Source organism: Phasianus colchicus, chromosome 1 (genome assembly GCF_987193195.1).
Source record: "Phasianus colchicus chromosome 1, bPhaCol1.hap1.1, whole genome shotgun sequence".
Lineage (NCBI taxonomy): Eukaryota > Metazoa > Chordata > Aves > Galliformes > Phasianidae > Phasianus > Phasianus colchicus.
In genome coordinates this window covers 163,290,913-163,303,050 of record NC_143436.1, presented here as the reverse complement: position 1 = coordinate 163,303,050, position 12,138 = coordinate 163,290,913, and positions in this window count along the sequence as shown.

Below are 12,138 nucleotides of genomic sequence, written 5' to 3'. Positions count from 1 at the left end.
GCCACTCCTCAATGAAAACAATTTCTGGATGGTCAAATATACACTTTTTGAATGAAAAAAAAAAAAATGTTGTTATGAAAACATGTCATATTAATTAGGAGTATTACAATACAAAATGAATACAGTGTACCTATTGGCCTATTGCCCTTCTTTGTAATCCTTTTTTTTTTTTTTTTTTCAGATGGTAACCAGCCACTCAACCCTTCATTATTCTCTTACTCACAAAAAGTGATTCTACTGTGCATCAACAAAAAAACTGCTTAAATTTGACTTACCCTAGCCCACTACCACTCTTAGTTCTGAATGATTTTGATTTTGTCTGTCCCATTGTACATCAACAGTTTGATCAGAATTGATGTGACACTGATGTCAACAACATCCTTCTTGGAAAGGATTAGAATTTGCATAAGTGGAAAATAATTAGTAAAGTTGGTGCCTCTTGCATTGAAGAATTTCTCAGAAACCAACTTTTTCTTTACATACTGAAAACAATTTGCAAGCAGTCACCTCTTTAATTACAATTGGTTGCTTGCTCATGAAAAAATACCATCCCATGAATTGCTAACATCACTTCCCGCAGTAGCTATGGGCTCCTTGGAGGTCTTTTGGATGAGTACCAAACTATCTCTTCTCTTCTTTGCTTGTGACATTTTGTTTGATCACATCGTAAAGTGGTAAGGCCGGGGAATGTGTACATAATACTATACACTAGTAAGTGTTTATCCTTTAACGTCTCCCAGCTGCTTGCTCATAGTCTTTTTTCTAGTAGTAAAGAGAATGTGCTGGCTTGATGTGTTCTGTTTATATAGTCTGTTGGGCTTATGTGATACATCACGTTCTTTCCTCCTTTACTTTTATAGAATCAGTAAAGCAATTCTTGTCTTTAAGGTCTATTCCTCCCTGTGTAACACATGTTATGTCCATTAAGCATCTAGGAATAAGTGGTAATATAAACAGAAGTTAGAAGAACACCTTTGAAGGAAAAGCAGTCAATAATTTCTATGTGATGTAAAATCATAAATTTCTATGGGATTAAGAATTTTTAACTCCAAAGTATTTTGGAGTGATAAGAATGAACAAGAAGATTTCCTAAATTCAAGAGAACACTAAAGAGTCAACATATTAATTCTGCAGTTCAAAAATAGACACTTGGGATCTGATTCTTTATTGCTTATCATTTGGTACTATTATTTATTGTGGTTAAGATGCTTGTGCACATTAAATGTTGTGAGTACCATTTTACTTACATATTTCAAAGTTGTAAATCACCAGCTGAATCAGCATTGAATGCTATAGGGTAGTAGATAAATGAAACCCTGGCTCTATCTCCCAGGCAGAATTGCCTGTTGAGCTGAAGCTGAAAATCAATCGAGGAAAATCTATTGGAGTATTCAAATGCAATATTAAAATGAAAATGTAATGGTCTCAGTCTTTCTTTGTTTATCTTGTCATGAGGTACCAGGTAAAAAAATTCAAAAATGTTTAAACGTCTTTCAAGCTCAAGTCCTATTTCTATAGCGATAGACATTTAGGGTCCAACTATTTATGGTTGTCAAAGCACTTCAAAGTGCAAGCAATTTATTTTGTGTCTGTTACAATTGCCTTTGCCAACACAGTGATTGTCATCAAGAACATGATTTTTGACTGACAGCAGAAGCTTCTGTTATACAAACAGTAGTACTGCCAAAACAGCTTTTGCTGAATTACCTCATTTTTCTTGTAAGAGATGACGTTAGTGGAGGCACTGATTTATAAGTGCTCGTTAGGAGGATACAGAGTACTTCTGGGACTAAATTGTTCCTGATCCAAGCATAGCTTTACTTGAGCACTTCTTGTTCTAACAAAAAGGAAGAACTGCTAAGGCTCACCATGCAAGATCCAAAACAGGGCTTTAAACTCCCAAATTTCTCTCTCAAATGCCTAGGTTTTAAGGAGATAGTCCTACACAGCCCCACATCTCAATAATAATAATAAGGCTCCCTATGTAGAAATTCTGAGGCTCTTGAGAAGGAGATCCACATTGCCAGCACTTTGAACAGTGATTAGTCTGAAGTCATCTTGCTTATGAAAGAGCTGTCCTGAGACAGCCACTAAACAATGAGCACAGGGATAAGCCCTGAATGAGACCTGCTTGATTACAGTGCAGGAAGGTAATTGCTCAGCCACAGGTAGATGATGATGGCACAAAGCTCATTATTCACTTAAAAATAGGACCAGCCATTTTTGTGGCAGGAGCAGTGGTACTTTTCTGCTTTGAGTAATAGCTATAGTGAGAACACCAGGGAAACAGCAAACTGATTCATTTCTCTGTAGCACTGGAGGGAATAAAATCAAACCTAACTTTCAGGTGGGAATCTGCATATGGTCTCCATTCGTCATGCCATGGTGCAAAGGATAATGATCTGACAATACAGAGCCTAACGATCATCTAATGGTCAGGACTGTCACCTACAAAGGAAGGAGAAAGACTGTGAGCTATATTTCCACATGAAGCACCTCCATGAGACAAATATTGGAGAAAATATTTAACTTCTGTTACAATTGCTAAGACATTAAAAAGGTGAAATAGTTATTAATGCCAGTCCACATAATGTTATGGAAATTAGGTCCTCCTATTTAATGCTTCAGCAGGTATACATATTAACTGAAATTTCATAGAAGTAATGTAGTCAGAGTTTTGTAAAACTTAGCATTACTGACATGTTGATAACATGAATATCATTATCCAGAACCACCAAAATACACTCTAAGTTGATTCTGAGTTATAAGAAAGCTGTTGTCTATGGAGAAATATCATTTAAAAGAACTATCTTAATTACATTTTATTGATGTTAATAATAGCACTAGTGTTTTCATTTCCATCAATAATTTGGAATGAAAAATAAAAGTTCCACCAATAAATTTTGCAGAATCATGTAAACTGCCAGTGTAGAAAACAGTGCAGAACATAGAAAACTGACAGGTTGTCATGGTTTTATGATTTTTGGTTATCAGTATTACACATCATAACATCATGTAATGCACCAGGGGTTTGACTGTTGATGCTCAAGTTCCAGGTGCCTGTCTGGAGGAGAAGAAGAACTACATTCCTCAGGAGGCTTTGCGGTCAGCGAGGAGATGTAACTTTTGGCAAGGTCACCTGATGTTCTCTTCTTTGCCTGCTCTTTTTCGCCTGTGCTTCCCCTTCAGCTCTTCTCCGTCTACTTTTCTTCATCGGCTCAACTGGACTGCACTTCTCACCTCAGCATTGTGGTGAGAACTATCCACCTTTCGCACACACTCCCTCTCTCTCGTTATATTTTGCTGATACTATATTTAGTAAATTAGTTTGTTTCACCTCAGAATGTTGCCGCTGTTTTCAATTATTTTGGGGTCCCCTGTTCCCTTTTTCCAGAGGCGTGGATCTGCGGATCCCTCCGCCCCGCTGGTCACGGAACCGGGCCGAACCAGCCCATAAACCATTGACACAGGTAATTTTGAGCTTTTATCTGTGGCCTCTCCAATAACATGCATCTCAATACAGCCAGATACAAATGTAGCCCTTTCAAAATGACAAATACGGAGTTTAGGTAAAATCTGTTGACTGCACTTCGGAAAGGTTTCTAATATAACCTTTTTAAAAGGTCTTCTAGTGATCACAATAAATAAGAGGACCGATTCAAAAGTTTTTATTATGTTGGCCCATGATGTTAGAGGTGGATATTGGTGGAATGGCAGTAGAGGTTGAACCTTCCCAGCAATATTCTGTTACATTTGCTGCTGTGTGACAAATGGCAGCGGAGGTGCAGTCAGACAAAATGGTGTCTGACATGGAACCATGTGTGAAGCAATGTATATCACTTTTCTCCATGTAGAAAAAATTGCACTCATTGGCATTCATCAATGCTTGATGAATGTTTATAGAGACCAAAGAATGGATATGAGCACAATGAAGTGGTGGGTAGTGCATTTTGGCAGTAGTGACAGTGATGTGAAAGACAAGACGTGTACCAAACAGCCATGCATTATGTCAAAACCACAAAAGGAATAGAATCTTGATTAGCTCATCTGTGCATATCAGCAGATTGTGACCAGATTGTGCACAGAGCTGAATATTGGCTTCAATCCACTGGAAACAATGATGGCAGTATGGGAATATTGTGAAGTTTGAACCAGGTAGGTCCCAGGAATGCTCAGACAGGAACAGAAAGCACACCATATGCAAGTTTGTCAGGAGCTGTTGATTAAATGCAAGGCTGACAGTGACAGTTTCCTGGATTGCATCATTACTAGTGACAAGATGTGATGTTACCCCATGAGTCAAAAAGGCATCATGTGAATTATCCATCAAACAGAAAGTTCAAGAAGCAGCTCTCAGCAGGTAAAGTTGATGTGCACTGATTTTTGGATACAAAAGGGATGATCCTTCTCGATTTCCTGGAACCCAGATAAACCATCAGCTCTGACCACTACATTACAAACCCAAATAAGGTAACTCTGGAATCAGGCCAGAGAAGAAGACAGCCTTCCTCTTTCAGCACAGTTACATCAGGTCCCATACAGTTTGAAGACCATGGAGCACATTACCAATTTTGACTGGACTGTCCTACCACACTCATCACAGTTGATACCTTCTGACTTACATCAGTTGTGGATGATGAAAGATGGATGGTGTAGGCAACATTTTCCTAGCAACTCTGCTATCACACAGCTATGAAACAGTGGGTCACTTCCTCTGGTACAGATTATTATGAGTGTGGCATGCAGGCTCTTCATTGCTGATGAAAATGCATAGTTAATGGTTGAAAAATTGTGTTTTGTAGCTGAGAATTTGTACTATCAAATAGTATCATTGTGTTCTTTTAGTTCTTGTAGTTTCCATGGAAATATATCGGAGGCATTACTTTCAGAGCAACCAATGTGATGACCTGAGTTTGAACTTCCATTGAGAAGCTGTGGAGAGAAAAGCAAATTATACTGGGTTGCTGTGAATTTTTTGCTTCCATCTATGACTTTAATGCCTCTGTCTGAGCAGATAAAAGATGGCTAGCGATGACACCAGTGCCCTGAGGACAATGGGGTTGATTAATTCACATCCATGTAATTTAGGGCCATCGCTGCAGCAGGTTTGTCTAGAAGAGAGCTGGCTGGATCATCCTAAAGCACACCCAGGGAAGAAATTAACAGTCAGAGTGGATGATTAGTGCTCAAGGTCTTTCCTTGGCGCTCTTTTCTCTAATGCAGTGTATAGGTGAACCTGCTGAGATCTTAATTAGAACAGTGAGATCACTTTAATGATTGTTTTATTTTCAAAAAGGTGCAGGATAATTCTGGAGAGTACAAAAAAGAGTCAAGCATTTGGAGAGCCAAAAATAATACAAATCATTGGAACACTTCAGAAAATTATCTTCTTCTTTTTATTTTTTTTTAATGGAAAGTGATAAAATGATATTGTTAGATATGTATAAATGCATAAATACCCAGAGAGAGAAAACAGATAGATATGAAAGGCTTTACAAAGAAAGTGAAAAAGACACAAATGAAGACTAATTATTGGAGGTGAAGTCAAACAAATTCAATAAGATATGAATTAATAGTAAATTTTCATCATAGAATCTTTTGAGTTGGAAGGCACCTTCAAAGGTAATCTAAACCTCTGCAATGAATAGGGACATCTACAGCTAGTTCAGGTTGATCAGAGACTGGCAAATCTCACCTTGAATGTCTTCAAGGATGGGGCATCCACCACCTCTCTGGCCAACCTGCTCCAGTACTTCACTACTCTTATCATAGAAAATGTCTTTCTTATATCCACTCCAAATCTCCCCTCTTTTATTTTGAAATCATTTCCCCTTGTCTCATCACAACAGTTCCTGCTAAAGAGTCTGTCCCTTTCTTTCTTATAGACCGCCTTTAGATATTGAAAGGCTGCTCTCAGATCTCGGATCTTTCTCTTCACCAGGCTGAACAGCCCCAGCTCTCTCAGCCTGTTCTCAGAAGGGACATGTTTTATCTCTTGGATCAGTTTTGTGTCCCTCCACTGGACACAATCCAACAGGTCCATGTCTATCTTGTGGTGAGGATTCCACATCTGGATGTGGATCTGGATGTGGATACTCCAGGTGAGGTCTCACCAGTGCAGAGTAGAGGGGCAGAATCAATCCCCTCATGCTGCTGACCACAGTTCTGATGTAAACTTTCCTAAAAACACTGTCTTGGCAGCAATGGAAAAGAACACTTGTCACAGCTATGATTGTCTGGATTTTATTTATGATATTTTCAGTCCTGAACTGGATATGGGAGACATCAGATTAAGTGCTTAGTTTTTTACTTGTTTGACAAGACTAGTAGAAGAAGAATGCTTTGGAACATTGATTTACATAATGCAAATGTTACTTTGCAAGGGGTGGGACTGATAGCCCCAGGGAAGCCATCCAGAGGGACCTGGACAGGCTGGAGAAGTGGGCCCATGAAAACCTAATGAGGTTCAATAAGACCAACTGCAGGATGCTGCGCTTGGGTCGGGGCAATCCCAGGTATTTATACAAACTGGGGGGAGATCTCCTTGGAGCAGCCCTGAGGAGAGGTGCTTAGGGGTCTTGGTGGGTGAGAAGCTGGATATGAGTCAGCAATGTGCACTTGCAGCCTGGAAGGCCAACTGTGTTCTAGGCTGCATTAAAAAAGGGGTGGCCAGTAGGGAGAGGGAAGTGATTGTCCCCCTCTATTCAGCTCTCATGAGGCCCCACATCTGGAGTACTGCATCCAGGCCTGGGGCCCCCAGTGCAGGAAGGACGTGGAGCTCTTGGAATGGGTCCACAGGATGGCCACTAAGATGATCAGAGGGCTGGAGCACCTCTCCTGTGAGGAAGGGTTGAGGGAACTGGGCTTGTTTAGCTTGGAAAAGAGAAGGCTCTGGGGAGACCTCATTGTGGCCCTCCAGTACTCAAAGGGAGCATATAAACAGGAGGGGGAATGGCTGTTTACAAGGGTGGATAGTGATAGGACAAGGGGAAATGGTTTAAACTGAGACAGGAGAGGTTTAGGTTAGATATTAGGAGGAAGTTTTTCACTCAGAGAATGGTGACACACTGGAACAGGTTGCCCTGAGAGAGGTTGTGGATGCCTCATCCCTGGAGGCATTCAAGTCCGGGCTGATGTGGCTCTGGGCAGCCTGGTCTAGTGGTTGGCGACTCTGCACATGACAGAGGGGTTGAAATTAGATTATCGCTGTGGTCCTTTTCAACCCAGGCCTTTCTCTGGTTCTATGATTCTATGATAATTGTCTCCCTGTACTTTGCACTGGTGACACTGCACCTGTACTGTGTTCACTTTTGGGCCCCTCACTACAAAAATACATTCAGGCCCTGGAGTGTGTCCAGAGAAGCAACAAAGCTGGTCTGGAGCACAAGACAGATAGGGAGTGGTTGAGGGAACTTGGATTGTTTAGTCTGGAGGAGGCTCAAGGGAGACATTATTGCTCTATTCAACTGCCTGACTGGAGATTGTGGTGAGGTGGGTGTCTGCCTCTTTTTCCAGGTAACTAGTGATGGGATGAGAAGTAATGGCCTCACATTGCACTAGGAAAGGTTCAGGTTGGATATTAGCAAAAATTTATTCTTAGAAAGAGTGGTAATGCATTGAAACAGGCTTCCCAGTGCTATGGTGGAATCACTGTCTCTGGAAGTTTTCAAGAAAAGGGTAGATATAACACTTAAGGATGTAGTTTAGTGGGAATGGTGGTGATGAATTGACAGTTAAACTAGATGATCTTGGAAGTCTTTTCCAACCTTAATCATTCTATGATTCTATGATCCTATGAAAATGGGAAGAATATCTTTTGTTATTAAGGCAATGTTTTTGTTGCTCTGTGTGTCTTTAGTGTTCAAGCTGAGGTTGGACTAGATGATCATAGAGGCTTTTTCTAATCTTACTAATTTTATGTTTCTGTCCCTCTTAGTGATAGATATTCCATGTTGAAGAGGTTTAGTCATTATTACACATTTCTTATAAGCTTTTTCTTCTATGGATCTGTATGGGATGGAGTTATTTACCATTAAAGCAGTTTGTATTGTGCTGTTGTCTGGATTTGTGACTAAAAAGGTGTTGATGAAACTCCACTGTTTTGTCTTTTACTGAGCAGTGCTTGCACAACAATAAAGGCTTTTTTTTTTTTTTTTTTTTTTTCCTTCTCTGCCCCTGCAGCAAATAGGTTGTGAGTGGGGAAGAAGCTGGGAGAGGGCATAACCTGGACCCATGATCCCAAATGACAAGGGAGGCTGTAAAATCTCCTTCTCTGGAGATATTCAAGACCTGTCTATACACTTTTCTGTGTGACCTATTGCAGGGAGCCTGCTTTAGCAGGGGAACTGGACTTGATCTCTAGAGGTCCCTTCCAACCCCTACAATTCTGTGATACTATGAAATATTCCATACCATAGGATGCCATGCTTACCAATAAAATCTGTGAGAAAGAGGAGGATGCATGAATAACATTTATTTTCTTAAGTAACTGTTACCTGTCCTCCTTTCCTGGAAGTGGCTCCACATCTGCTTGCTGTGAATCAATTCCTTATTTTACTTTGCATGTGTATGCAGCTTTGTTTCACTTATTAAATTGTCTTTATCTCAGCCTATGGTTTTTCAGCTTTTGCTCTTTTTCTCCTTCATCCTACTGTGTGGAGAATGAGGAGCAATGCAGAGGGTGCTTATCTGTTGGTGGATCCAACACACCACACTTATTTTGTAAATGTTTACAAGTTTTCTTCATGAATTTTCTAGGGATTCTGTACTCTGTTTAGAGATGTGAGGATTAGGACTATATTAGTATACAAGATACAGATGCATCAGACAATTAAATGTTCAAATCATTTTGTTTTCCTTTTCTAATAATTTCTAACATTTTGCTTCTCTGCCTGACAACTGGTGATCATTTTCTTAGTTTGTTCACTATAGCTCAAATAATTTTTCTCCTTAGTGGTAATAACTACTTAAAAATCCATCAGCCTACATACATTTTAGGACTGTTTTTTTTTTCCCCATAGGCACCATTTTTGCATTTATCAACATAGAGTTTAATCTGCTATTTACAGTATAATTCTAAACTCTGTAAAATGACAGTGGACAAAATAGTAACTACAGGGTACTCTTGAACATTACTATTGCATACCAATCAATGTGATAAATGCTACAAAGGAAAAGTGCTCTAGGAGATTGAACAATTTTTAGATTTTCCATGAAGCTATGACAAGGATTTTTTTGTGCATAATTAGACTCAGGCAAAATCTTATATATCATGGTGATTTGTACTGACAAAAGCAGTTGACATTTTACTTTGTGACTTCAGAACATGTGGCTACTATGTGAAGATATACAAAAAATCTCTTTATTAGCCAATCCTCTTTCTACTTTAATCACCTAAAAATGAGTGGATAGTCGTATGACATTTATAAGCAATGTTACATGTTTTTGTCTTGAAAGGTAGGGTCACTTTGAGCTATATTTTTCTGACACTAATGCCTAAATTCAAAGACATAACTAAATACAGATTAGAATTGAAATATGGAAGGTGAATTTGATTTGTTAGCTTATATAAAATAGAAAGGAGCTGAATTTCTCATTCAAAAGTTGGGAAATTTATTATTAACTTTAAATATAAAACCTAAGATAAATGCTGCTATTAATGCATGTGATTATCATTATGTAAAAATATTTCAGATTTTAGGTCTAGATGTATTTACTTTTTGTTTGTTTGTTTATTTTGTAAGAATGGTCTCTCAGCTATTTGATTGCTTTGCTGTTTTTGCCAAACCAAAAACCGAACATATTTATTCTTATTCCAGAATGAAACAAATAATTTTGTCACAGTGATAAACTGGATTAATCAAGAACAAATCAATAACTTGGTAAATATGATGGTATTTGCTGAGAAGATGGATCTACAAAATGGTCACCTATCAATCTTTCATATGCACTTTTTTTGTTGTTTTGTTTGTACTGTTAAGAAAAGAAGAAAGGCAATCAGTGAGTATTGGAATAGGAAAAAAATATGCATGGAGTATATTGTTATTTGAGATCCTAGAGAGACATATCAAGGGTTATTTTATTCTAAATTTCGTACTTCAGGTTTTTTTTACATCTATACTCTCTGGCACTGTTTCAGGTCTTAGGAGTTTAACTGTTCTTAGATAGCACACAACTGTCCTCAGGAGTTGAAGTGGAAGCTCAAATGTGGATGAAAAATAACATTCATTCACAAATTTTCACATTTTGATCCCAAACATTGATTTCTAGTCCACAAATTTCCTTGTCTGCACAAAGACATAAGTCTTTTAAAACAAAATGTCATTCATGCCTCATTCCGTGATAAGAATCAGAGACACAGAAGAAAAAAGACATATCAAAAACATTTGTTCACTTGCATAGTGGAAGCACAGATATTGTGTTGTATCTTTTGAATAAGAACAGCAGGTGCGTATTTAGTGCAATGACTGTCAAACATATGTGTTGATTGGTGGTGTTGTTAAACATATATCAAGGATGGAGAAGAAAAAGTGTTGGGAGTGCTGCACATGCTGGCAATATTCAGCTGGTGGCAAGCTGTTGGGATAATTTTCAACTTGTTGCAAGAATTGCCTATAGGCTTTACTATGATCCCTATACACCTTAGAAACAAATAAGAGTTTACAGATTAAGAATTCTTCAGAATAATTGGATTCTAAAATATCTAAGTTTTTAAATATTTTTCAATTTATTCTACTTTGTATAGTTGGGCACATGCAGTATTTTCTGCGTTTCTAAGAAATGCTTCTTGCAATCAAGTATCTCTTGAAATGAAGCGTAAATGCTTAATTATTTGCTTCCAAGGACAGTGATCTAGTTGATGCTAATCGGCACATTGTAAATGGTCACTAACATCCATGATTTAGCTGTGAACAAACCCATGCCATCAGCTGTGTCACAGAAGACTCACTGGTTCAAGCTCGTATTATCTGATCCATGTTTCCACAACCAGACTTGAGAGGAAATGTTATTGTACTATGTGGATGGCATAGTAAATATTTCAAAAATTTATAAAAAGTTGCACCAGAATCTCAAATCAGATGAGTAGATCAAAAGAAGAATGTCTAGAACAGGCTTGGGAATATTGGTAGTATATAAAAAGAGTGATATACAAGATTTTTTCTTTTTTTTTTCTACTTGAGATTTAGTTCTAGAGGCACTTATGTTCTTGTTTTTTTTTGAATAATATTTATGCAGACACAAATGTTCTTGGCAGTGATAGTCTTTCTGCTGTTTCTGTGTAAAATGATCTAACAATTTCATTTGTTATTTTTGATATTTCGTTTCTATCTCCAGTGCTAAAAGAAAATTGAATCTAAATATTCCCTCAAACATGCTTAAAACCCTGCTGGTTTTTTAATGGCATGAAAATTACACTTTGGAAATACTACCTATTTCCTGCTTATGAACACTACTGATGACAGTGTAATTTTCACATTGAAACAGTATGAAATGAATGTCTAGAAATACATATACTCATATGTATGTATATGTATATGTACTCATATAGCAGTTTCTCTGCTGAGTTTGGATTATTATTTGCTTCTTATTTTGTCTCAGACATTTGGTAACTGTTGAGACACTAATTTATCTAAGCATTCTGTTTGAGGCCTAAATATTGAATGGTTTACTTTTGTAATAAAACGTACTTTCAGTTCCTGGAACATTTAAATCATCTACATTTTTCATGCACTGCTCAGTCTTTGAATAGAGGTAATTAAACTCTTGTAAAAAATATGTTTTTGGTTTCTTTACAGTAATATATCTCTTTAGTGTTGCCAAAATTCAGCATGAGAAACTGAAATGAAAACTAAGAATCTAATTCTTTAGGTCAGTATAATTTCACTGTCTTCAATGGAAATATTTCTGATTTACCATAGTGGCCCAATTCTCATTCACAACAATTGGCACAAAATTAGTGTTTTTAATTTGATTTCAAAAAAAAATGTCTAGATGTTAAAGTTCTCTGGATAGAGAATATTGTTGGTGTATATTACATTAGGAAATAGACATCTGTAAAACACTGAACAAAGAACAGGTTTTGGAATGTCCTCATCCAAAATTAAGACTTACTGAAGCAATTTCAGACTCATTAATGAA